The following is a 24,967-nucleotide window of genomic DNA, read 5'->3' on the forward strand; positions in this document are numbered from 1 at the left end:
ACAAGAAGAACACGAAGAACTAGAAAAACAAGAAGAACAAGAAGAAGAAACAGAAGAATAAGATGAAAAAGCAGAAATAACAGAAGAATAAGCCAAAAAGGTAGAAATAACAGAAGCAGAAGACACAAAGGCAGAAATGACAGAAGAATAAGCTGAAGAAGAAACAGAAGAAGTAGAAAACGAAGAAGTAATTGAAAAACCAGAAATGCAGAAGAAACAGAGGAAGATGGAAAAGGAGCAGAAGGATATAGAGAAAAACAAGAAGAACATGAAGAAGTAGAAAAACAAGAAGAAGAAGAAGTAGAAACAGAAGAATAAGATGAAAAAGCAGAAATAACAGAAGAAAGAAGAATTAGAAGAACTGGAATAACAAGAAGGACAAACAGAAGAATAAGACGAAAAAGCAGAAATAACAGAAGAATAAGCCACAAAGTTAGAAATAACAGAAGCAAAAGCCGATACGAAGAAATGACAGAAGAATAAGCTGAAGAAGAAACAGAAGAAGTAGAAAACGAAGAAGTAATTGAAAAACCAGACAATGCAGAAGAAAGAGAAGATGAAAAAGGAGCAGAAGGATATGTAGAACTACAAGAAGAACAAAAAGAACTAGAAGAACAAGAAGGAGAAACAGAAGAATAAGACGAAAAAGCGGAAATAACAGAGGAATAAGCTGAATATGTAGAAATAACAGGAGAATAAGCCAAAAAGGTAGAAATAAGAGAAGCACAAGCCGAAAATGCAGAAATGACAAAAGAAAAAGCTGAAGAAGAAACAGAAGAAGTAGAAAACGAAGAAATAATTGAAAAACCAGAAAATGCAGAAGAAATAGTAGAAGAAGAAGAAGAAGAAGAAGAAGAAGAAGAAGAAGAAGAAGAAGAAGAAGAAGAAGAAGAAGGAGAAGGAGAAGGAGAAGGAGAAGGAGAAGGAGAAGGAGAAGGAGAAGGAGAAGGAGAAGGAGAAGGAGAAGGAGAAGGAGAAGGAGAAGGAGAAGGAGAAGAAGAAGGAGATGGAGAACTACAAGAACAAGAAGAACTCAAAGAAAAAGATGGAGAAACAGATGAATAAGACGAAAAAGCAGAAATAAAAGAAGAATAAGCTGAATAAGTAGAAATAACAGGAGAATAAGACAAAAAGGTAGAAATAACAGAAGCTCAATCGAAAACGCAGAAATGACAAAAGAGTAAGCTGAAGAAAAAAAAAAGAAGCAGGGAACGAAGAAGTAATTGAAAAAGCAGAAATTGCAGGGGAAACAGAAGAAGATGAAGAAGAAGGAGAGGTAGAACTACAAGAAGAACTAGAAGAAGTAGAAGAACAAGAAGGAGAAACAGAAGAATAAGACGAAAAAGCAGAAATAACAGAAGAGCAAGCCAAAAAGTTAGAAATAACAGAAGCATAAGACAAAAAGGTAGAAATGAGAGAAGAATAAGCTGAAGAAGAAACAGAAGAAGTAGAAAACGAAGAAGTAATTGAAAAACCAGAAAATGCAGAAGAAATAGTAGAAGATGAGGAAGAAGAAAAAGAAGTATATGCAGAACTACAGAAGAACACGAAGAACTAGAAAAACAAGAAGAACAAGAAGAAGAAACAGAAGAATAAGATGAAAAAGCAGAAATAACAGAAGAATAAGCCAAAAAGGTAGAAATAACAGAAGCAGAAGACAAAAAGGCAGAAATGACAGAAGAATAAGCTGAAGAAGAAACAGAAGAAGTAGAAAACGAAGAAGTAATTGAAAAACCAGAAAATGCAGAAGAAATAGTAGAAGATGAAGAAGAGGAAGAAGAATGAGATGTAGAACTACAAGAAGAACAAGAAGAACTAAAAGAACGAGAAGGAGAAACTGAAGAATAAGACGAAAAAGAAGAAATAACCGAAGAATAAGCTGAATAAGTAGAAATAACAGGAGAATAAGACAAAAAGGTACAAATAACAGAAGCACAAGGCGAAAATGAAGAAATGACAAAAGAATAAGCTGAAGAAGAAAAAGGAGAAGCAGAGAACGAAGAAGTAATTGAAAAACCAGAAAATGCAGGGGAAACAGAGGAAGATGAAGAAGAAGGAGATGTAGAACTACAAGAAGAACACGAAGAACTAGAAAAACAAGAAGAACAAGAAGAAGAAACAGAAGAATAAGATGAAAAAGCAGAAATAACAGAAGAATAAGCCAAAAAGGTAGAAATAACAGAAGCAGAAGACAAAAAGGCAGAAATGACAGAAAAATAAGCTGAAGAAGAAACAGAAGAAGTAGAAAACGAAGAAGTAATTGAAAAACCAGAAAATGCAGAAGAAATAGTAGAAGATGAGGAAGAAGAAAAAGAAGGATATGCAGAACTACAGAAGAACACGAAGAACTAGAAAAACAAGAAGAACAAGAAGAAGAAACAGAAGAATAAGATGAAAAAGCAGAAATAACAGAAGAATAAGCCAAAAAGCTAGAAATATCAGAAAAATAAGACAAAAAGGCAGAAATGACAGAAGAATAAGCTGAAGAAGAAACAGAAGAAGTAGAAAACGAAGAAGTAATTGAAAAACCAGAAAATGCAGAAGATATAGTAGAAGATGAAGAAAAAGAAGAAGAAGGATATGCAGAACTACAAGAAGAATAAGAAGAACTAAAAGAACAAGAAGGAGAAACAGATGAATAAGACGAAAAAGCAGAAATAAAGAAGAATAACCTGAATAAGTAGAAATAACAGGAGAATAAGCCAAATAGGTAGAAATAACAGAAGCACAAGTCGGAAATGCAGAAATGACAGAAGAATAAGCTGAAGAAGAAACAGAAGAAGTAGAAAACAAAGAAGTAATTGAAAAACCAGAAAATGCAGGGGAAACAGAGGAAGATGAAGAAGAAGGAGATGTAGAACTACGAGAAGAACTAGAAGAACTGGAAGAACAAGAAGGAGAAACAGAAGAATAAGACGAAAAAGCAGAAATAACAGAAGAATAAGCCACAAATTTAGAAATAACAGAAGCAAAAGCCGATACGCAGAAATGACAGAAGAAAAAGCTGAAGAAGAAACAGAAGAAGTAGAAAAGGAAGAAGAAATTGAAAAACGATACAATGCAGAAGAAACAGAGGAAGATGAAAAAGGAGCAGAAGGATATGTAGAACTACAAGAAGAACAAAAAGAACTAGAAGAACAAGAAGGAGAAAAAGAAGAATAAGACTAAAAAGCAGAAATAACAGAAGAATAAGCTGAATAAGTAGATAACAGGAGAATAAGCCAAAAAGGTAGAAAAACTGAAGCACAAACCGAAAATGCAGAAATCACCAAAGAAAAAGCTGAAGAAGAAACAGAAGAAGTAGAAAACGAAGAAGTAATTGAAAAACCAGAAAATGTAGAAGCAATAGTAGAAGATGAAGAAGAAGAAGAAGAAGGAGATGTAGAACTATAAGAAGAACAAGAAGAACTAAAAGAAGAAGAAGGAGAAACAGAAGAATAAGACGAAAAAGCAGAAATAACAGAAGAATAAGCTGAATATGTAGTAATAACAGGAGAATAAGACAAAAAGGTAGAAATAACAGAAGCACAAGCAGAAAATGCAGAAATGAAAAGAGAATAAGCAGACGAAGAAAAAGAAGAAGCAGAGAACGAAGAAGTAATTGAAAAAGCAGAAAATACAGGGGAAACAGAGGAAGATGAAGAAGAAGAGGTAGAACTACAAGAAGAACTAGAAGAACTAGAAGACCAAGAAAGAGAAACAGAAGAATAAGACGAAAAAGCAGAAATAACAGAAGAATAAACCACAAAGTTAGAAATAACAGAATCATAAACCGAAAAATCAGAAATGACAGAAGAATAAGCTGAAGAAGAAACAGAAGAAGCAGAAAACGAAGATGTAATTGAAAAAACAGAAAATGCAGAAAAAAAGATGAAGATGAAAAAGGAGCAGAAGAATATGTAGAACTACAAGAAGAACACGAAGAACTAGGAAAAGAAGAAGAACAAGAAGTAGAAACAGAAGAATAAGATGAAAAAGAAGAAATAACAGAAGAATAAGCCAAAAGGGTAGAAATAACAGAAGCAGAAGACAAAAAGGCAGAAATGACAGAAGAATAAGCTGAAGAAGAAACAGAAGAAGTAGAAAACGAAGAAGTAATTGAAAAACCAGAAAATGCAGAAGAAATAGTAGAAGATGAAGAACAGGAAGAAGAATGAGATGTAGAACTACAAGAAGAACAAGAAGAACTAAAAGAACAAGAAGGAAAAACAGAAGAATAAGACGAAAAAGCAGAAATAACAGAAGAATAAGCTGAATAAGTAGAAATAACAGGAGAATAAGACAAAAGGTAGAATTAACAGAAGCACAAGCCGAAAATGCAGAAATGACAAAAGAATAAGCTGAAGAAGAAAAGGAAGACGCAGAGAATGAAGAAGTAATTAAAAAAGCAGAAAATGCAGGGGAAACAGAGGAAGATGAAGAAGAAGGAGAGGTAGAACTACAAGAAGAACTAGAAGAACTAGAAGAACAAGAAGGAGAAACAGAAGAATAAGACGAAAAAGCCGAAATAACAGAAGAATAATCCACAAAGTTAGAAATAACAGAACCATAAGCCGAAAAATCAGAAATGACAGAAGAATAAGCTGAAGGAGAAACAGAAGAAGTAGAAAACGAAGAAGTAATTGAAAAAACAGAAATTGCAGAAAAAAAGAGGAAGATGAAAAAGGAGCAGAAGGATATAGAACTACAAGAAGAACACGAAGAACTGGAAAAACAAGAAGACCAAGAAGTAGAAACAGAAGAATAAGATGGAAAAAGCAGAAATATCAGAAGAATAAGCCAAAAAGGTAGAGAAAATAGAAGCATAAGACAAAAAGGCAGAAATGACAGAAGAATAAGCTGAAGAAGAAACAGAAGAAGTAGAAAACGAAGAAGTAATTGAAAAACCAGAAAATTCAGAAGAAACAGAGGAAGATGAAAAAGAGGCAGAAGGATATGTAGAACTACAAGAAGAACACGAAGAACTAGAAAAACAAGAAGAACAAGAAGTAGAAACAGAAGAATAAGATGAAAAAGCAGAAATAACAGAAGAATAAGCCAAAAAGGTAGAAAGAACAGAAGCATAAGACAAAAAGGCAGAAATGACAAAAGAATAAGCTGAGGAAGAAACAGAAGAAGTAGAAAACGAGGAAGTAATTGAAAAACCAGAAAATGCAGAAGAAACAGAGGAAGATGAAAAAGGAGCAGAAGGAGATGTAGAACTACCAGAAGATCAAGAACAACTAGAAGAACAAGAAGTAGAAACAGAAGAATAAGATGAAAAAGCAGAACTAACAGAAGAATAAGCCAAAAAGGTAGAGATAACAGAAGCATAAGACAAAAAGGCAGAAATGACAGAAGAATAAGCTGAAGAAGAAACAGAAGAAGTAGAAAACGAAGAAATAATTGAAAAACCAGAAAATGCAGAGGAAATAGTAGAAGATGAAGAAGAAGAAGAAGAAGAAGAAGAAGAAGAAGAAGGATATGTAGAACTACAAGAATAACAAGAAGAACTAAAAGAACAAGAAGGAGAAACAGATGAAGAAGACGAAAAAGCAGAAATAACAGAAGAATAAGCTGAATAAGTAGAAATAACAGGAGAATAAGACAAAAAGTTAGAAATAACAGAAGCACAGGCCGAAAATGCAGAAATGACAAAAGAATAAGCTGAAGAAGAAAAGAAGAAGCAGAAAGCGAAGAAGTAATTGAAATAGCAGAAAATGCTGGGGAAACAGAGGAAGATGAAGAAGAAGGAGAGATAGAACTACAAGAAGAACTAGAAGAACTAGAAGAACTAGAAGACCAAGAATGAGAAACAGAAGAATAAGACGAAAAAGCAGAAATAACAGAAGAATAAGCCACAAAGTTAGAAAGAAATAACAGAAGAGTAAGCCAAAAATGCAGAAATAAAAAAATGCGCACAGGTGCACTTCCTAGGGCCGCCGCTAGGGGACGATGGTGAGGATGTTCGTGGACCCTCAGCCCCCTTGGGGCTAGGGGGAAATCTGCACCAATGGGGGAACGGAACTTTCTTCCCCCATGAGGGAACGGGGCCATCGTTCCCTAGGGGGAAGCCCAAACCTTCCTCCCGAGGCAGGCCAGCACCCTCCTCTCGCACTCACAACCCCAGCGGCGAGGCCGTGCGCCCGCCGAAGCCCTAGACGGAGGGCCGTTGTCCCGGTCGGGGGAGGGCACACCCTGGAAACCAGGGATAAGCGGCGACCGGGACCTCCTCTAAAACTGCAGGCACACAGGTCGGCGCGGAAAAAAGCCCCCCGCAAGCCAGCACCACTCAAAGGGGAAGAACCGCGCCTGGCCCGGCAGCGCTGATGAGCCCCAGGCTCTGGCCCTGTCGGAGCCTGACTCCGCCCACCCTACTACGCACAAGGGAACTTCCTAGGTCCGCCGCTAGGGAGCGCCGGTGAGGGGGTTCGGGGACCCACTGCCCCCACGGGTCTGGGGCCTCCCCTGCACACATTGGGGGTACGGGGCCCACATGCCCTTCACGGAAGCCCAAACCTTCCTCCCGGGGCACGCCTGAACCATCCTATCGCACTCACAGCTGCAGCGGCGGGGCCGTGCGCCCGCAGACGCCCTAGATGGAGGGCCGGGGTCCCGGTCAGCGGAGGGCTCCGGTTGGAAGCCCTGGAGAAGCGGCGACCGAGGCCACTTCCAAAACTGCGGGCACACAGGCCGGCGCGGAAAGCGCCCGGCAAGCCAGCACAACTCAAAGGGGAAGATCCGCACCGGGCCTAGCAGCGCTGATGAGCACCAGGTTCCGCCCTTGGCCGGAGACTGACCCCGCCCTCCCGATCTCTAGCTGCGCACAGGTGCACTTGCTATGGCCGCCGCTAGGGGCGCTTGTGAGGGAGTACGGGGACCCTCAGCCCCCACCGGGCTGGGGCCACCCCTGCACCCATTGGGGTATGGGATTGTCCTCCCCCATGGGGGAACTGGCTGTCTTCCCCTTCGCGGAAGACCAAAACTTCCTCCCGGGTCACGCCTGAACCCTCCTCTCGCACTCACAGCCCCAGCGGCGGGCCGTGCGCCCGCAGACGCGCTAGACGGAGGCCGGGGTCCCGGTCAGGGGAGGGCACACCCTGGAAGCCAGGGAAAAGCGGCGACCGCTGCCTCTTACAAAACTGCAGGCACAAAGGCTGGCGCGGAAAAAAGCCCAGGGAAGGCAGCACCACTCAAAGGGGAAGAGTCCGCAACTGGCCCAGCAGGACTGATGAGCCCCAGTCTCCGCCCCTGGCCGGAGCCTTACCCCGCCCACTCGACTCTGGCTGTGCAAAGGTGCACTTCCTAGGGATGCCGCTAGAGGGCGCCGGTGAGGGGTTTCGGGGACACTCAGCCCCCACCGGGCTGGGGCCAACACTGCACCCATGAGGGTACGAGATTGTCCTCACCCATGGGGGAACGGGGCCCTCTTCCCCTTCGCGGAATCCCAAACCTTCTTCCCGGGGCATGCCTGCACCCTCCTCTGGCACTCACAGCCCCAGCGGCGGGGCCGTGCGCCCGCAGACGCCCTAGACGGAGGGCCGGGGTCCCGGTCAGGGGAGGGCACACCCTGGAAGCCAGGGACAAGCGGCGACCGCGGCCCCTTCCAAAATAGGTGGCACACAGCCAGCGCGGAAAAAAGCCCCGGGAAGGCAGCACAACTCAAATGGGAAGAGTCCGCACCTGGCCCAGCAGCGCTGATGAGCCCCAGGCTCCGCCCCTGTCTGGAGCCTGACAAGGCCCACCCGACTCTGGCTGCGCACAGGTGCAATTCCTAGGGCGGACGCTAGGGGGAACTGGTGAGGGGGTTCGGTGACCCTCAGAACCCACCGGGCTGGGGCCAACACTGCACCCAAGGCGGTACGGGATTGTCCTCCCCCATGGGGGAACGGGGCCTTCTTCCCCTTCAAGGAAGCCCAAACCTTCCTCCCGGGGCACGCCTGCACACTCCTTTCGCACTCACAGCCCCAACGACGGGGCCGTGCGGCCACAGACGCCCTAGACGGAGGGCCGGGGTCCCGGTCAGGTGAGGGCACCCCCAGGAAGCCAGGGACAAGCGGCGACCGCGGCCTCTTCCAAAACTGCAGGCACACAGGCCGGCGCGGAAAAAAGCCCCGGGCAAGCCAGCACCACTCAAAGGGGAAGAGTCCGCACCTGGCCCAGCAGCGCTGATGAGCCCCAGGCTCCGCCCCGGGCCAGAGCCTGACCCCGCCTACCCGACTCTGGCTGCGCACAGGGGCGCTTCCTAGGGCAGCCGCTAGGGGGCGCGGGTGAAGGGGCTTGGGGACCCTCAGCCCGCCCAGGGCTGGAGCCACCCCAGCACCAATGTGGGTCCGGGATTGTCCTCCCCCAAGGGGGAATGGGGCACTCTTCTCCATTGCGAAAGACCAATCCTTCCTCCCGGGGCATGCCTGCACCCTCCTCTAGCACTCACAGCCCCAGCGGCGGGGCCGTGCGCCCGCAGACGCCCTAGACGGAGGGCCGGGGTCCCGGTCAGGGGAGGGCACCCGATGGAAGCCAAGGACAAGCGGCGACCGCGGCCTCTCGAAAACTGCAGGCACACAGTCCGGCGCGGAAAAAGCCCTGGGCAAGCCAGGATCACTCAAAGGGGAAGAGTACGCACCTGGCCCAGAAGCGCTGATGAGCCAAGGCTCAGCCCCTGGCCGGAGCCTGACCCCGCCCACCCGACTCTGGCTGCGCACAGGTGCACTTCCCAGGGCCGCCGCTAGGGGGCGCTTGTTAGGGGTTTTGGGACCCTCAGCCCCCACAGGGCTGGGGCCACCACTGCACCCATGGGGGTACGGGATTATCCTCCACCATGGGAGAACTGGGCCTTCTTCCCTTTCGCGGAAGCCCAAAACTTCCTCCCAGGAAACGCCTGCACCATCCTATCACACTCACAAACCCAGCGGCGGGGCCGTGCTCCCGCAGACACGCTTGACGGAAGCCATGGACAAGTGGCGACCGCGGCATCTTCCAAAATTGCAGGCACACAGGCCGGTGAGGAAAAAAGCCCCGGGAAGGCAGCACCACTCAAAGGGGAAGAGACCGCACCTGGCTGCACACAGGTGCACTTCTTAGGGCCGGCGCTAGGGGGCGCTGGTGAGGAGGTTCGGGGACACTCAGCCCTCACCGGGCTGGTGACACACCTGCACCCATGGGGGTACGGGATTGTCCTAACCCATGAGGGAACGGGGCCCTCTTTCCATTCGCGGAAGCCCAAATCTTCCTCCCGGGGCACGCCTGCAACCTCCTCTTGCACTCACAGCCCCAGCGGCGGGGCCGTGCGCCCAAAGACGCCGTTGACGGAGGGCAGGGGTCCCGGTCAGGTGAGGGCACCCCCTGGAAGCCGGGTGAAGTGGTGACCCGAACTGTTCCAAAACTGCAGGCACACGGGCCGGCATGAAAAATGCCCCAGGCAAGCAGAACCACTCAAAGGGGACGAATCCGCACCTGGCCCAGCAGCGCTGATGAGCCCACCCGAATCTGGGTGCTCACAGGTGCACTTATGGGGCCGCCACAAGGGGGAGCTGGTGAGGAAGAATCAAAAGGAGAAAATGGAGATGTAGAACTAAAAGAAGAACACGTAGATTTAGAAGAACAGGAAGAACAAGAAGTAGAAACAGAAGAATAGGACGAAAAATCAGATATAACAGAAGAATAAGCTGAAAAATTAGAAATAACAGAAGAATAAGCCAAAAAGGTAAAAATAACAGAAGCATAATCCGAAAACGCAGAAGTGACAGAAGAATAAGCTGAAGAGGAAACAGAAGAAGCATAAAAAGAAGAAGTAATTGAAAAAGCAAAAAATGCTGAAAAAAGTGAGGAATATGAAGAAGAAGAAAAGGAGATGTAGTCCTACAAGAAGAACTAGAAGAACAAGAATAACAAGAAGTAGAAAGAGAATAATAAGACGAAAAAGCAGAAATAACAGAAGAATAAGCTGAATAAGAAGCACAAGAACCATAAGTAATTGAAAAAGCAGAAAATGCAGAAAAGATGAAGATGAAGAAGAAGAAGATGGAGATGGAGACTTCAAGAAGAACAAAAAGAACTAGAAGAACAAGAAGAAGAAGAAGTAGAAACAGAAGAATAAGACGAAAAAGCAGAAATAACAGAAGAATAAGCTGAAAAAGTAGACATAAAAGAAAAATAAGATACAAAGGTAGAAATAACAGAAGATTAACCTGAATAAGAAGCAGAAGATGCATCAGTAATTGAAAATGCAGAACAGAAGAAGATGAAGAAGAAGAAGAAGAAGAAGGAGATGTAGAACTACAAGAAGTACCAGAATAATTAGAACAACAAAAAGAACAATAATTAAAAAAAGAAGAATAAGACGAAAAAGCAGTAATAACAGAAGAATAAGCTGAAAAAGTAGAAATAACAGAAGAATAAGCCAAAAAGGTAGAAATAACAGAAGCATAAGCCGAAAAAGCAGAAATGACAGAAGATTAAGCTGAGGAATAAACAGAAGAAGCTGAAAACGAAGAAGTAATTGAAAAAGCAGAAAATGCAGAAAAAACAGAGGAAGACGAAGAAGAAGGAGATGTAGAAATACAGGAAGAACAAGAAGAACGAGAAGAATTGAAGAAAAAAAAGGAGAAACAGAAGAATAAGACGAAAAAGCAGAAATATCAGAAGAATAAGCTGAATAAGTAGAAATAACAGAAGAATAAGCCAAAAAGTTAGAAATAACAGAAGAATAAGCCGAAAAGGCAGAAATGACAGAAGAATAAGCTAAAGAAGAAACAGAAGCAAAAAAGAAGAAGTAATTGAAAAACCAGAAAATGCAGAAGAAACAGAGGAAGATGAAGAAGAAGAACGAGATGAGGAACTACAAGAAGAAATAGAAGAACAAGAAGTAGAAACAGAAGAATAAGACGAAAAAGTAGATATAACAGAAGAATAAGCCAAAAGAAGAAATATAAGAACAAGAAAAACAAGGTGAAACAGAAGAATAAGCTGAAAAAGTAGAAATAACAGAAGAATAAGCCAAAAAGGTAGAAATAACAGAAGCATAAGCCAAAAAGGCAGAAGTGACAAAAGAATAAGCTGAAGAAGAAAGAGAAGAAGCAGAAAACGAAGAAGTAATTGAAAAAGCAGAAAATGCAGAAGAAACAGAGGAAGATGAAGAAGAAGGAGATGCAGAACTACAAGAAGAACAAGAATAACTAGAAGAACAAGAGTAACAAGAAGTAGAAACAGAACAATAAGGCGAAAGAGCTGAAATAACAGAAGAATAAGCTGAATAAGAAGCAGAAGAGGCATAAGTAATTGAAAAAGCAGAAAATGCAGAACAGAAGTAGATGAAGAAGAAGAAAAAGGAGATTTAGAACTACAAGAAGAACAAGAAGAACTAGAAGAACAAGATGAACAAGAAAGAGAAACAGAAGAAAAGACGAAAAAGCAGAAATAACAGAAGAATAAGCCAAAATGTTAGAAATAACAGAAGCATAAGCCGAAAAGGCAGAAATGCCAGAAGAATAAGCTGAAAAATAAACAGAAGAAGCAGAAAACGAAGAAGTAATTGAAAAAGAAAAAGTGCAGAAGAAACAGAGGAGGATGAAGAAGAAGAAGAAGAGATGTAGAACTAGAAAGAACAAGAAGAACTTGAAGAACAAGAAGAATAAGAAGGAGAAACAGAAGAATAAGACGAAAAAGCAGAAATAACAGAAGAATAAGATGAATAAGTAGAAATAAAAGAAGAATAAGCCAAAAAGGTAGAAATAACAGAAGCGTAAGCCGAAAAGCAGAAGTGACAGAAGAATAAGCTGAAGAAGAAACAGAAGAAGCAGAAAACGAAGTAATTGTAAAAGCAGAAAATGCAGAAGAATCAGAAGAAGAGGAAGAAGAAGAAGAAGGAGATGTAGAACTACAAGAAGAACAAGAAGAACTAGAAGAACAAGAAAAACAAGAAGGAGAAACAAAAGAATAAGATGACAAAGCAGAAATAACAGAAGAATAAGCCAAAAAAGAAGAAATAACAGAAGAATAAGCAACAAAGGTAGAAATACATAAGAATAAGCTAAAGAAGAAACAGAAGAAGCAGAAAAAGAAGGAGTAATTGAAAAAGCAGAAAATGCAGAATAAACAGAGGAAGATGAAGAAGAGGAAGAAGGAGATGTAGAACTAGAAGAACTAGAAAAACTAGAAGAACAAGAAGAACAAGAAGGAGAATCAGAAGAATACGATGAAAAAGCAGAAATAACAGAAAAATAAGCTGAATATGTAGAAATAACAGAAGAAGGATCCAAAAAGTAGAAATAACAGAAGCATAAGTCGAAAAGGCAGAAATGAAAAAGAATGAGCTGAAAAAGAAACAGGAGCAGCAGAAAACGAAGAAGTAATTAAAAAACAGAAAATGCTCAGGAAAGAGAGGAAGATGAAGAAGAAGAAAAAGGAGATGTAGAACTTCAAGAAGAACAAGAAGAACTAGCAGAAAATGAAGAACAAGAGGAGAAACAGAAGAATAAGACGAAAAAGCAGAAATAATAGAAGAATAAGCTGAATAAGAAGCAGAAGAAGCATAAGTAATTGAAAAAGCAGAAAATGCAGAACAGAAGAAGAAGAAGAAGGGGATGTAGAACTACAAGAAGAACTAGAAGAAGTAGAAGAACAAGAAGAACAGAAGTAGAAACAGAAGAATAAGACGAAAAAGCAGAAATAAATGAAGAATAAGCCAAAAAGGTAGAAATAACAGAAGCATAAGCCGAAAAGGCAGAACTGACAGAAGAATAAGCTGAAGAAGAAATAGAAGACGCAGAAAACGAAGAAGTAATTGAAAAACCAAAAAATGCAGACTAAACAGAGGAAGATGAAGAAAAAGGATATGTAGAAGTACAAGAATAACAAGAAGAACTAGAAGAACTAGAAGTGCAAGAAGGAGACACTGAAGAATAAGACGAAAAATCAGAAATAACAGAAGAATAAGCTAAATAAGTAGAAATAACAGAAGAATAAGCCAAAAAGTTAGAAGTAACAAAAGAATAAGCCGAAAAGGCAGAAATGACAGAAGAATAAGCTAAAGAAGAAACAGAATCAAAATACGAAGAAGTAATCGAAAAAAGAGTAAATGCAGTAGAAACAGAGGAAGATGAAGAAGAAAAAGAAGGAGATGTAGAACTACAAGAAGAACATGAAGAACTAGAAGAACAAGAAGGAGAAACAGAAGAATAAGACGAAAAAGCAGAAATAAGAGAAGAATAACCTGAATACGTAGAAATAACAGAAGAATAAGCCAAAAAGGTAGAAATAACAGAAGAATAAGCCAAAAAGGCAGAGATGACAGAAAAATAAGCTGAAGAAGAAACAGAAGCAAAAAACGAACAAGTAATTGAAAAACCAGAAAATGCAGAAGAAACGGAGGATGATGAAGAAGAAAAGAAGGAGATGTAGAACTACAAGAAGAAGAAAAAGAAGAACTAGAAGAACAAGAAGAATAAGAAGCAGAAACAGAAGAATAAGTCAAAAAAGCAGAAATAACAGAAGAATAAGCTGAATAAGTAGAAATAACAGAAGAAGAAGCCAAAAAGGTCGAAATAACAGAAGCCGAAAAGCTGAAGTGACAGAAGAATAAGCGGAAGAAGAAACAGAAGAAGAAGAAAACGAAGAAGTAATTGAAAAAGCAGGAAATTCTGAAGAAACACAGGAAGATGAAGAAGAAGCAGAAGGAGATGTAGAACTACAAGAAGAACAAGAAGAACTGGCAGAACAATAAGAACAAGAAGGAGAAACAGAAGAATAAGACGAAAAAGCAGAAATAATAGAATAAGCTGAATAAGAAGCAGAAGAAGCATAAGGAATCGAAAAAGCTGAAAATGCAGAACAGAAGAAGATGAAGTAAAAGTAGAAGGAGATGTAGAACTACAAGAAGAACTAGAAGAACAAGAAGAACAAGAAGTAGAAACAGAATAATAAGATGAAAAGTAGAAATAACAGAATAAGCCAAAAAGGTAGAAATAAGAGAAGCATAAGTCGAAAAGGCAGAAATGACAGAAGAATTAGCTGAAGAAGAAACAGAGAAACAGAAAACGAAGAAGTAATTGAAAAAGCAGAAAATGCTGAAGAAAGAGAGGAATTGAAGAAGAAGAAGAAGGAGATGTAGAACTACAAGAAGAACAAGAAGAACTCTCTCTTCTTCTTCCCCTCGGGGGAAGCCCAAATCTTCCTCCGGGACACGCTTGCACCCTCCTCTCGCACTCACAGCCCCAGCGGCCTGGAAATGCGCCCGCAGACGCCCTAGACGGAGGGCCGGGGTCCCTAACAGGGGAGGGCACCCCCTGTAAGCCAGGGACAAGCGGCGACCGTGGCCTCTTCCAAAAGCAGGCAAACAGGCCGGCGCGGATAGCCCCTGGCAAGCCATCACCACTCAAAGGGGAAGAGTCCACACCTGGCCCAGCAGCGCTGATGAGCCCTGGGCTCCACCCCTGGCCGGAGCCTGACCCCGCCCACCCGACTCTGGCTGCGCAGAGGTGCACTTCTTAGGGCCGCCGCTAAGGGGCGCTGGTGAGGCGGTTTGGGGACCCTCAGCCCCCACAGGGCTGGGGCCACTTCTGCACCCATGGGGGTAACGGATTGTCTTCCCCCATGGGCGATCGGGGCACTCTTCCACTCTGAGGAAGCCCAAATCCCCCCGGGGCACGCCTGCAACCTACTCTCACATTCACAGCCCCCAACGGTGGGTCCGTGCACACGCAGACGCCCTAGACCGATGGCCGGGGTCCCTTTTTGGGGAGGGCACCTCCTGTAAGCCAGGGACTAGCGGCGACCGCGGCCTCTTTCCAAAACTGCAGGCACACAGGCCAGCACGGAGAGCCTCTGGCAAGCCATCACCACTCAAAGGGGAAGAGTCCGCACCTGTCCCAGCTGCAGTGAGAAGCCCCAGGCTCCGCCCCTGGCCGGAGCCTGACACCGCACACCCGTCTCTGCCTGTGCACAGGTGTACTTCCTAGGGCCGCCACTAAGGGTCGCTGGTGAAGGGGTTTGGGGACCCGACTCTGCCTGCGCACAGGAGTACTTTCTAGGGCCGCCTCTAAGGGGTGCTCGTGAAGGGATTCGGGACCCTCAGCCCCCACGGGGCTGGGGCCACCTCTGCACCCATGGGGGTACGGGATTGTCTTCCCCCATGGGGGAACGTGGCCCTCTTCTCCTTCCCACAAGCCCAAATCTTCCTCCCGGCACACCCCTGCACCCTCCTCTCACACTCACAGCCCCAGGGGCGGGGCCGTGCGCCAGCAGACGCCCTAGACAGAGGGTCGGGGTCCCTGTCTGGGGAGGGCACCCACCCCCTGTAATCCAGGGACAAGCGGCGACCGCGGCCTCTTCCAAAACTGCAGGCACACAGGCTGATGCGGAAAGCGCCGGGCAAGCCAACACCACTCAAAGGGGAAGAGTCAGCACCTAGCCATGCAGCGCTGATGATCCCCAGGCTCCGCCACTGGACGGAGCCTGACCCCGCCCAGCCGACTCTGCCTGCGCACTATTGCGCTTCCTAGGGCCACCGGTGAGGGGGTTCTGGGACCCTCCACCCCCACCGTGCTGGGGCCATTTCTGCACCCTTGGGGTAACGGAACTTTCCTCCCCAATGGGGGAACGGGGCTCTCTTCCCCTCGGGGGAAGCCAAAATATTCCTCCCGGTGCACGCCGCACCCTCCTCTCCAACACACAACCCCAGCGACGGGGCCTTGCGCCCGCTGATGCCCTAGACGGAGTCCAGGTTCCCTGTCAGTGGAGGGCACCCCCTGTAAGCCAGGGACAAGCGGCGACCGCGGTATGGAACTTTCATCCCCCATGGGGGAATGGGGCTCACTTCCCCTCGCTGGAAGCCCAAATCTTTCTCCCCAGGCACGCCTGCACCCTCCTCTCGCACTCAGAGCCCCAGCAGCGGGGCCGCTACGGAGCACTGGAGAGGGGGTTCATGGACCCTATGCACCCACCAAGCTGGGGCCTCCGCTGCATCCATGGGGATACGGAACTTTCCTCCCCCATGGGGTAACGGGCTCTCTTCCTCTAGGGGGAAGCCCAAAAATACCTCCGGAGGCACGCCTGCACCCTCCTCTCGCACTCACAGCCCCAGAGACGGGGACGTGCAGCAGCAGACGCCCTCGAGGGAGGGCCGGGTTCCCGGTCAGGGGAGGGCACCCCCTGTAAGCCAGGGACAAGCGGCGACCGCTGCCTCTTCCAAAATTGCAGGCACACCGGCCGCAAGGAAAGCCCATGGAAAGCGAGCACCACTCAAAGGGGAAGAGACCGCACCTGGCCCAGCAGCACTGATGAACACCGGCTCCGCCCCTGGCCGGATCCTGACCCCGCCCACACGACTCTTCCTGCGCACAGGTGTACTTCCTAGAGTAGCCGCAAGGTTGTGCTGGTGAGGGGGTTCGGGGACCCCCAGCACGCACGATGCTGGGGCCACCTCTGCACCCATGGGGGTACGGGATTGTCTACCCCATGAGGGAACGGGGCCCTCTTCCACTTCGCGGAAGCCCAAACCTTCCTCCCGGCATATGCCTGCACACTCTTCACGCATTCACAGCCACAGCAGCGGGGCCGTGCGCCCGCAGAGGCCTTAATCGGAGGGCCGAGGTCCCGGTCAGGGGAGGGCACCCCCTGGACACCAGGGACTAGCGGCGACCGCGGCCTCTTCCAAAACTGCAGGCACACAGGCTGGCGCGGAAAATATCCCCGGCAAGGCAGCACCACTCAAAGGGGAAGTGTCCGCACCTGCCCCAGCAGCGCTGATGAGCCCCAGGCTCCGCCCCTGGCCGTAGCCTGACCCCGCCCACCAGAGTCTGGCTGCGCACAGGTGCACTTGCTAGGGCCGCCGCTAGGTGGCGCTGGTGAGGTGGTTCGGTGACCCTCAGGCCCTACTGGGATGGGGCCACCACTGCACCCTTGGGGATAAGGGATTGTCCTCCCCCATGGGGGAACGGGGCCCTCTTCCCCTTCGCGGAAGCCCAAACCTTCCTCCTGGGGCATGCCTGTACCCTCCTCTCACACTCACAGCCCCAGGGGCAGGGCCGTGCGTCCGCAGACGCCCTAGACGGAGGGCAGGTGTCCCGGTCAGGGGAGGGCACCCCCTGGAAGCTAGGGACAAGCAGCGACCGCGGCCTCTTCCAAAACTACTTGCACACATTCCGGCGCAGAAAAAATCCCCGGGCAAGCCAGCATCACTCAGAGTGGAAGGGTCTGCACCTGGCCCAGCAGCGCTTGATGAGCCCCAGGCTCCGCCCTTGGCCGGAGCCTGACCCCGTGCACCCGACTCTGGCGGCGCACAGGTGCACTTCCTGGGCCGCCGCTAGGGGCGCTGGTGAGGGGGTTCGGGGACCCTCAGCCCCCTCCGTGCTGGGGCCAAACCTACACCCATGGGGGTACGGGATTATCCTCCCCCATGGGGGAACAGTGACCTCTTCCCCTTCATGGTATCACAAATATTCCTTCCCGGGGCATGCCTGCACCCTTCTCTCGCACTCACAGCCCCAGCGGCGGGGCCGTGCGCCCGCAGACGCCCTAGACAGAGGGCCGGCACCCGGTCAGGGAAGGGCACATCGTGGAAGCCAGGGAAAAGCGGCGAACGCGGCCTCTCCAAAACTGCAGGCACACAGGCCGGCGCGGAAAAAATCCCGGGCAAGACAGCACCACTCACATGGGAAGGGTCCGCACCTGGCCCAGCAGCGCTTGATGAGCCCCAGGCTCCGCGCCTGGATGGAGCCTGACCCCTTGGAACCGACTCTGGCTGCACACAGGTGCACTTCCTAGGGTCGCCGCTAGGGGCACTGGTGAGGGGATTCGGGGACCATCAGCCCCCACCGGGCGGGGACTACCCCTGCACCCATAGAGGTACGGGATTGTCCTCCCCCATGTGGGAACGGGGACCTCTTCCCCTTCGCGAAAGCGGAAACATTCCTCCAGGGGCACGCCTGCACTCTACTCTCATACTCACAGCCCCAGCGGCGGGGCCGTGCGCCCGCAGACGCCCTAGACAGAGGGCCGGGTTCCCGGTTAGGGAAGGGCACCCCCTGGAAGCCAGGGACAAGCGGCGACCGCGGCCTCTTCCAAAACTGCAGGAACAAGGCTGGCGCGGAAAAAACCCCGGGCAAGTCAGCACCACTCAAAGGGGAAGAGTCCGCACCTGGCCCAGCAGCGCTTGATGAGCCCCAGGCTCCGCCCCTGGCCGGAGCCTGACCCTGCCCACCCAACACTGGATGCGCACAGGTGCACTACCTAGGGCCGCCGCTTGGTGGCGCTGGTGAAGGGGTTCGGGGACCCTCAGTCCACAAGGGCTCGGGCCAGACCTGCACCCATGGGGGTACGGGATTATCCTTACCCCATGGGGGAATGGGGCCTCTGACCATTCGCGGTAGGCTAGAACTTCCTATTGGGACACGCCTGCACCCTCCTCTACACTCACAGCCCCAGTGGCGGGGCCGTAAGCCCACAGAGGCCCTAGACGGAGGGCCGGAGTCCCGGTCAGGGGAAGGCACCCCCTTGAAGCCAGGGACAAGCGGCGACCGCGGCCTCTTCCAACACTGCAGGCACACAGGCCGGCGAGGAAAAAAGCCCGGGGAAAGCCAGCACCACACAAAGTGGAAGAGTCCGCACCTGGCACAGCAGCGCTGATGAGCCCCAGGCACGCCCCTGGCCGGAGCCTTACCCCACTCACCCGAATCTGGCTGCGCACAGGTGCGCTTCCTAGGGCCGCCGCTAGGGGGCGCTGGTGAGGGGGTTCGGGACCCTCAGTGAAAAGGGCCGGGGCCACACCTGCACCCATGGGGGTACGGGATTGTCCTCCCCCATGGGGGAAAGGGGCCTTCTTCCCCTACGCGGAAGGCCAGAACTTCCTCCCGGGGCACGCCTGCACCCTTCTCTCGCACTCACAGTCCCAGCGGCGGGGCCGTGAGCCCGCAGACGCCCTAAGGAAGGCCGGGGTCCCGGTCAGGCGAGGGCACCCCTGGAAGCCATGGAGAAGTGGCGACTGCGGCCACTTACAAAACACAGGCACACAGGCCGGCGCCGAGAAAAGCCCAGGACAAGCCAGCACCACTCAAAGGGGAATAGTCCGCACCTGGCCCAGCAGGGCTGATGAGCCACGGGCTCCGCCCCTGGTCGGAGCCTGTACCCGCACACCCGACTCTGGCTGCGCAGAGTTGCACTTCCTAGGGCCGCCGCTAGGGGGCGCACGTTAGGGGGTTCGGAGACCCTCAGCCCACAAGGGCCGGGGCCACACCTTCACCCATGGGGGTACGGGATTTTCCTCCCCCATGGGAGAACGGTGCCCTCTTCCCCTTCGCGGACGGCCAGACCTTCCTTCCGGGGCACGCCTACACCCTCCTCTCGCACTCACAGCCCCAGCAGCGGGGCGGTGCACCCGCAGACGCCCTAGACGGAGGGCCGGGGTCCCGGTCAGTGGAGGGCACCCCCTGGAAGCCAGGGCTAGCGGCGACCGCGGCCTCTACCAAAACTGCAGGCACACAGGCCAGCGCGGAAAAAAGCCCCAGGCAAGCCAGCACCACTCAAAGGGCAAGAGTCCGCACCTGGCCCAGCAGGACTGATGAGCCCCATTCTCCGCCCCTAGCCAGAGCCTGACCCCGCCCACCCGACTCTGGCTGCGCACAGGTGCACATACTTGGGCCGCCGCTAGGGGGGGCTGGTGATGGGGCTCGGGGACCCTCAGCCCACAAGGGCCGGGGCCACACCTGCACCCATGGGGGTACGGGATTGCCCTCCCCCATGGGGGAATGGGGCCCTCTTCCCCTTCGCGGAAGTCCAGACCTTTCCCCCGGGGCACGCCTGCACCCTCCTCTCGCACTCACAGCCCCAGCGGCCTGGCCGTGCGCCTGCAGACGCCCTAGTCGGTGGGCCGGGGTCCCGGTCAGGGGAGGGCACCCCCTGGAAGCCAGGGACTAGTGGCGACCGCGGCCACTTCCAAAAAGCAGGCACACAGGCCGGCATGGAAAAAAGCCCCGGGCAAGCCAGCACCACTCAAAGGGGAAGAGTGCGCACCTGGCCCAGCAGCGCTGATGAGCCCCAGGCTCCGCCCCTGGCCGGAGCCTGACCCCACCCACCCGACTCTGGCTGCGCACAGGTGCACTTCCTAGGGCCGCCGCTAGGGGGGGCTGGTGATGGGGTTCGGGGACCCTCAGCCCACAAGGGCCGGGGTCACAACTGCACAAATGGGGGTACAGGATTGTACTCCCCCATGGGGGAACGGGGCCCTCTTTCCGTACGCGGAAGGCCAGATCTTCCTCCCGGGGCACGCCTGCACACTCCTCTCGCACTCACAGCCCCAGCGCGGGGCCGTGCGCCCGCAGACGCCCTAGATGGAGGGCCGCGGTCCCGGTCAGGGGAGGGCACCCCCTGCAAGCCAGGGACAAGCGGCAACCGTGGCCTCTTCCAAAACTGCAGGGACACAGGCCGGCGCGGAAAAAAGCCCCGGGCAAGCCAGCAAACCACTCAAAGGGGAAGAGTCCGCACCTGACCCAGCAGCGCTGATGAGCCCCAGGCTCCGCACCGGCCGGAGCCTGAACCCGCCCACCCGACTCTGGCTGCGCAGAGTTGCACTTCCTAGGGCCGCCGCTAGGCGGCGCAGTGAGGGGGTTCGGGGACCCTCAGCCCACAAGGGCTAGGGCCACACCTGCACCCATGGTTGTATGGGATTGTCCTCCACCATGGGGTAACGGGGTCCTCTGACCCTTTGCAGAAGTCCAGAACTTCCTCTTGGGGCACGCCTGAACCCTACTCACGCACTCAACGCCCAAGCAGCGGGGCCGAGCGCCCGCAAACGCCCTAGATGGAGGGCCGCGGTCCCGGTCAGGGGAGGGCACCCCCTGGAAGCCAGGGACAAGCGGCAACCACGGCATCTTCCAAAACTGCAGGCAAACAGGCCGGCGCGGAAAAATGCCCCAGGCAAGCCAGCAGCACTCAAAGGGCAAGAGTCCGCACCTGGCCCAGCAGCGCTGATGAGCCCCATTCTCCGCCACTAGCCGGAGCCTGACCCCGCCCACCCACTCTGGCTGCCCACTGGTGCACTTCCTAGGGCCGCCGCTAGGGGGCCCTGGTGAGGGGGTTTCGGGGACCATCAGCCCAAAAGGGCCGGGGCCACAACTGCACCCATGGGGGTACGGTATTGTCCTCCCCCATGGGGGAACGGGGCCCTCTTCCCCTTCGCAGAAGGCCAGAACTTCCTCCCGGGGCACGCCTGCACCCTCCTCTCGCACTCACAGCCCCAGCGGCGGGTCCGTGCGCCCGCAGACGCCCTAGACGTAGGGCCGGGTTCCCGGTCAGACGAGGGCACCCCCTGGAAGCCAGGTACAAGCAGCGACTGCAGCCTCTTCCAAAACTGCAGGCACATAGGCCGGCACGAAAAAAGCCCCGGGCAAGCCAGCACCACTCAAAGGGGAAGAGTCCGCACCTGGCCCAGCAGCGCTGATGAGCCCCAGGCTCTACCGATGGCCGCAGCCTGTCCCCGCCCACCTGACTCTGGTTGCGCAGAGTTGCATTTCCTAGGGCCGCCGCTAGGTGGCGCAGGTGAGAGGGTTCGGGGTCCCTCAGCCGACAAGGGCCGGGGCCACACCTGCTCCTACGGGGGTACTGGATTGTCCTCCCCATTGGGGGAACGGGGCTCTCTGACCCTTCGTGGAAGGCCAGAACTTCCTCCCGGGGCACGCCTGCACACTCCTCTCGCACTCACAGCCCCAGCGGCGGGGCCGTGCGCCCGCAGACGCCCTAGACAGAGGGCCTGGGTCCCGTTCAGGGGAGGGCACCCCCTGGAAGCCAGGGACTAGTGGCGACCACGGACACTTCCAAAAAGCAGGCACACAGGCCGGCATGGAAAAAAGCCCCGGGCAAGCCAGCACCACTCAAAGGGGAAGAGTGCGCACCTGGCCCAGCAGCGCTGATGAGCCCCAGGCTCTACCCCTGGCCTGAGCCTGACCCCGCCCACCTGACTCTGGCTGCGCACAGGTGCACTTCCTAGGGCCGCATCTAGGGGGCGCTGGTGAGTGGGTTCGGGGACCCTCAGCCCAAAAGGGCCGGGGCCACACATGCCCCCATTGGGGTACGGGATTGTCCTACCCCATGGGGACCGGGGCCCTCTTCCCCTCGCTGAAGGCCAGAACTTCCTCGCGGGGCACGCCTGCACACTCCTCTCCCACTCACTGCCCCATCGGCGGTGCCGTGCGCCAGGAGACACCCTAGACGGAGGGCCGGGGTCCCGTTCAGGGGAGGGCACCCCCTGGAAGCCAGGGACAAGCGGCGACCGTGGCCTCTTTTAAAACTGCAGGCACACAGGCCGGCGCGGAAAAAAAGCCCCGGGCAAGCCAGCACGACTCAAAGGGGAAGAGTCCGCACCTGTCCCAGCAGCGCTGATGAGCCCCAGGCTCCGCCCCGGGCCGGAGACCTACCCCGCACACCCGACTCTTGCTGCGCACAGGTGCACTTCCTAGGGCCGCCGCTAGGGGGCGCTGGTGAGGGGGTTTGCGGACCCTCAGCCCAAAAGGGCCGGGGCCACACCTGCACCCATGGGGGTACGGGATTGTCCTCCCCCATGGGGGAACGGGGCCCTCTGTCCCTTCGCCGAAGGCCAGAACTTCCTCCCGTGGCACGCCTGCACCCTCCTCTCGCAATCACAGCCCCAGCGGCGGAGCCGTGCGCCCGCAGACACCCTAGACGGAGGGCCGGGGTCCCGTTCAGGGGAGGGCACCCCCTGGAAGCCAGGGACAAGCGGCGACCGCGGCCTCTACTAAAACTGCAGGCACACAGGCCGGCGGGGATAAAAGCCCCTGGCAAGCCAGCACCATTCAAAGGGGAAGAGTCCGCACCTGGCACCTCAACGATGATGAGCCCCGGTCTCCGCCCGTGGCCGGAGCCTGACCCCGCCCTCCCGACTCTGGCTGCGCACAGGTGCACTACCTAGGGCCGCCGCTAGGGGGCGCTGGTGAGGGCGTTCGGGAACCCTCAGCCCACAAAGGCCCGGGCCACACAAGCACCCATGGGGATACGGGATTGTCCTCCCCCATGGGGGAACGGGGCCCTCTGACCCTTCGCGGAAGGCGAGAACTTCCTCTTGGGAAACGACTGCACCCTCCTCTACACTCAGAGCCCCAGCGGCGGGGCCTTAAGCCCACAGACGCCCTAGACGGAGGGCCAGAGTCCCGGTCAGGGGAGGGCACCCCCTTGAAGCCAGGGACAAGCGGCGACCGCGGCCTCTTCCAAAACTGCAGGCACACAGGCCGGCGCAGAAAAAAGCCCCGGGAAAGCCAGCACCACACAAAGTGGAAGAGTCCGCACCTGGCACAGCAGCGCTAATGAGCCCCAGGCACGCCCCTGGCCGGAGCCTTACCCCGCCCACACGACTCTGGCTGCGCACAGGTGCACTTCCTAAGTTCGCAGCTAGGGGGCGCTGGTGAGGGGGTTCGTGGACCTTCAGCCCACAAGGGCTGGGGCCACACCTGCACGCATGGGGTTTCGGGATTATCGCCCCCATGGGGGAACGGGGCCCTCTTCCCCTTCTCAGACGGCCAGACCTTCCTCCTGCGGCACACCTGCACCGTCCTCTCGCACTCACAGCCCCAGCGGCAGGGCCGTCCGCCCGCAGATGCCCTAGACGGAGGGCCGGGGTCCCGGTCAGGGGAGGGAACCCCCTGAAGCCAGGGACAAGCGGCGACCGCGGCCTCTTTCAAAACTGCAGGCACACAGGCCGGGGCGGAAAAAAGCCCCGGGCAAGCCAGCATCACTCAAAGGGGAAGAGTCCGCACCTGGCCCAGCAGCGCTGAGGAGCCAAAGGCTCCGCCCCTGGGATCTGGCTTCGCACCTGTGCACTTCCTAGGGCCGCCGCTAGGGAGCGTTGGAGAGGGGGTTCGGGGACCCTCAGCCCACAAGGGCCGGGGCCACACCTGCACCCATGGGGGTACGGGATTGTCCTCCCCCATGGGGGAACGGGGCCCTCTTCCCCTTCGCGGAAGACCAGAACTTCCTCCTGGGGCACGCCTGCACTCTCCTCTCGCACTCACAGCCCCAGGGGTTGGGCCGTGCGCGCAAAGACGCCCTAGACGGAGGGACGGGGTCCCGGTCAGGGTAGGGCACCCCCTGGAATCCAGGGACAAGCGGCGACCGTGGCTCTTCCAAAACTGCAGGCACACAGGCCGTCGCGGAAAAAAATCCCTGGGCAAGCGAGCACGACTCAAAGGGGAAGAGTCCGCACCTGGCCCAGCAGCGCTGATGAGCCCCAGGCTCCGCCCCTGGCCGGAGCCTGACACTGCCCACCCGACTCTGGCTACGCACAGGTGTACTTCCTATGGCGCCCGCTAGGGGGCGCTGGTAAGGTTGTTCGGGGAACCTCAGCCCACAAGGGCCGGGCCCACACCTCTACCCATGAAGGTACGGGATTGTCGTCCCCCTTGGGGGAACGGGGCGCCCTTCCCCTTCGCGGAAGGCCAGACCTTTCCCCCGGGGCACGCCTGCACCCTCCTCTCGCACTCACAGCCCCAGCGGCGGGGCCGTGCGCCCGCAGACGCCCTAGACGGAGGGCCGTGGTCCCGGTCAGGGGAGGACACCCCCTGGAAGCCAGGGACAAGCGGCGACCGCGGCTCTTCCAAAATTGCAGGCACACAGTCCGGCGCGGAAAAAAGCCCAGGGTAAGCCAGCATCACTCAAAGGGGAAGAGTCCGCACCTGGCCAGCAGCGCTGATGAGCCCCAGGCTCCGCCCCTGGACTGAGCCTGACCCCACCCACCCAACTCTGGCTGCACACAGGTGCACTTCGTACGGCCGCCGCTAGGGGGCGCTGGTGAGGGGGGTTCGGGGACCCTCAACCCACAAGGGCCGGGGCCACATCTGCAACCATGGGATACGGGATTGTCCTCCCCCATGGGGGAAGGGGTCCCTCTTCCCCTTAGCGGAAGGACAGAAATTCCTCCCGGGGCACGCCTGCACCCTCCTCTCGCAATCAACGCCCCAGCGGCGGGGCGGTGCGCCCGCAGGCGCCCTAG

General features: G+C 52.8%; 1 long non-coding RNA gene across 1 annotated transcript in view; it reads left to right on the plus strand.

Moving 5' to 3' along the window:
• Positions 1-24,967, plus strand: part of LOC311188076 — a 64,452-nt gene that overhangs the window by 29,878 nt on the left and 9,607 nt on the right. The window contains exon 2 of the long non-coding RNA XR_014617112.1: positions 11,617-11,702. This is a non-coding gene — a long non-coding RNA (uncharacterized lncRNA). The remainder of the gene's footprint in view (positions 1-11,616; positions 11,703-24,967) is intronic.

This window comes from Talpa europaea (genome assembly GCF_964194135.1).
Source record: "Talpa europaea genome assembly, contig: HAP1_SCAFFOLD_160, whole genome shotgun sequence".
NCBI classification, from domain to species: Eukaryota; Metazoa; Chordata; class Mammalia; order Eulipotyphla; family Talpidae; genus Talpa; species Talpa europaea.